Source organism: Cynoglossus semilaevis, chromosome 1 (genome assembly GCF_000523025.1).
Source record: "Cynoglossus semilaevis isolate Cse_v1.0 chromosome 1, Cse_v1.0, whole genome shotgun sequence".
NCBI lineage: Eukaryota > Metazoa > Chordata > Actinopteri > Pleuronectiformes > Cynoglossidae > Cynoglossus > Cynoglossus semilaevis.
In genome coordinates, this window is record NC_024307.1 from 3,177,102 (window position 1) to 3,179,777 (window position 2,676).

Below are 2,676 nucleotides of genomic sequence, written 5' to 3' on the forward strand. Positions count from 1 at the left end.
GCCGTGACTAGGTCCGTACTGGGGCCCCACGTCTTTGCCGAGCCCCAGCCCGGGTTGCGGTTGTGCCGTGGGGCCACCGTAATCTTGATAGGCTCCACCGTAGCCCCTCATCATGGGGCTGGGGGACGTGAGCAGCTGGTTGAGGGTCGGCGTGGCCCCTGAAGGATGCTGCTGCTGCTGCTGCTGCTGTTGTTGTTGCTGCTGCTGCTGGTTTTGCCCCGGGAACCTCTGAAAGCCACCGGAACCAGATCCCATAGCGGACTTGCCGTGGCCTGTAGACGAGCTGTTCCCCATCATCATGTTTCCACTCTGCCTGCCCCCGGAGTGGCCCATCATCCCGTAGGCCCCCCCGCCGCCGTACCCGGGCCGGTACGCGGGGTACTGGCCGTACTGGCTGTTGTGGAACCCTGCTTCGTGCGAATTCTCCATGCTGTTGTGAGCCGCGGCGTGCGTTATCCCCATCCCCGCGCTTTGTTGCTGTTGTCCTCCATGTTGATCGTAGCAGGGCCTCGCTGCGTAATAGTTGTTATTAAACTCGGAGTTGTTTCCAGTTTGTCCCAAGTTCGACTGTTCGTACCTGGAACTCGTCATCCGGTCCGCAGGTTTACAGGTGAGGTCCCCCTCACCTTTACCTGACATGTGTGGCTCCCCCTGCGCCCCCATCAGGTTCTCTTTACCTCCGTGGTGTTGGTGATCCACAGCCCGGTCTCCTCGCGGCCCCTGGCCGTTGTTGTTGGCGCTGTTGTTACTTTGGATCTGCCGCTGCTGATGTGGCGCAAATTGGCTGAACTGCGGCGGCTGCTGCTGCTGCGGCTGCGGCTGCTGCTGCTGAGGCAGCGGCTGGGACTGAGGGGGATCTCCGCTCCCCACACATTTCAGCTTGTGGTTCGCGATCAAACCCGTTTCCATCGAGGAAGTGGTTGAATTAGTCGACGCCGTCGAGGGCGTCAGGTTGTTCCCATCCTTGTCGTGGCCGTCCGGAGCTCCGTGAGTCGCTGTGGAAGTTGAATGGACCATGTTGAGCTCGTTTCGGCGGTGATGGTCTACATTATTCAGAGTCCCATCTCCGGCGCCCAGCATCGGTCCAATTCGTTGTACGGTCCCTCCTCCTCCTCCGCCGACGCCGCCGCCGCCGCCGCCGCCGCCACCACCTCCTCCGGATTTCCCAGAATTGAGCTCCGAAACTAAACCGCTGGGTAATTTCTTATTCTTGTTATTAGTTCTGGTCGGAGCCGATGCCACTTGCGCAGCCATGGTCACTCCAACATCTCAGCGCGCAGTGACAGCGAGCCTCGGCCAGGCTGGCGCACAGAAAATAACACGAGATAGGCACAAAAAAAAAACACCACACAAGCTGGGAGGTGGAAATCTGTTCATAGAGAAGCAAAAAAAAAAAAAAAAAACCCAAGCTTTTCTCTGCCGCCTGTTCTGCTGTGTCGGTGCGGGGTCGGTGCCGTCAGTGAGGCTTCATGTTGAGAGTTTGTCTGCCAGTCTCAAACCAAACTTTTTCTTCCCCCCTCTGCCTCTCCTCCATCCCGGTTCTCCGTGATATGCAGCAGCGTCTCTCCGAGCCCTTGCGGCCCAGCATGGCATGAGAGAGAGCGGGCTCTACCAGCTTATCCACCTCCAGGGCTCCGGCGCGCCTCGCGTGGAAAATCCGGACTGGAGCACGCGAGCCATTACGCGCGCTGCGTTGACTTTTCGCTTCTTGTGGGCAATAATTGGACTCGTTTCTCACTTAAACCCACACTCCGGTGCAGCGGAAGTCTGGTGTGATGCGCACGGTGACACATTTAGTCCAATATTAACATTTCCAAGTCGGTGGATCGAGGAACGCCTCCTTCCCCTGAGTGTAATGCGCACGGCGACGCTAAAACAAGCGATAACCGCGCAGTAATCGCGCGTTTCTAAACCCCGCGTGAACTCTCCTCCATCTCTACTAACAAACAAAACAACATCGATTTGAAAGAAAACGCAACAAATGCGCGAAGGAGAGAAAAAAAAAAACAGCGACTGGTCGAGTTTTACGCACGTATCCAGCTCAGATTTTCCAGGCAGCCGGCAGCAGCAGCAGCGCTGTCCCTCAGCTCAGCCAGTTCTCTGCAGCTCTGACAGGAGTTGGACACGCAACCACAAGCTGTGCGCAATAACGCTGCCATCAGAATATGAATATAACCACACTTTATGGCAGCTATAACGTCGTGATATCTGCAGCGCGGAGTTCAAGTCCTCACTTCACCGCCGCTCGGTGACCGGTCTCTTCTGCTCAGCCCCGGGAGTGAATCACGTCCCCGGTGTCATCACTGAAGAACAACAATGATGTCATGTAATATGAAGGACTGGGCTTCAGACAATAAACTTTTCTCTAGAACTCCAGGATCACATTCACACGTGTAAACCAACTCCCAACTGTAAAGGAGTGAACTGCGTGTATCACACCGCAGTACTTCGAACGGATATTTTACTCCTGTATTTGTAACTTAAATTAAAAACGTGTTTGTTTTTTTTAATCTAGTAAATACATTATGATAAATTGTGGAACGGCGCTCGGTGAAGAAGTGTCTGTGGTGAACTGGAATAAGCAGAGGGTCCGCTTTGATGAGATCAGATGCATTTGATCAACAGAGGGAGCTGCGGATGAAAGAGGAGCGGGAGGGTGGGGGAGGTGGAGGAGGG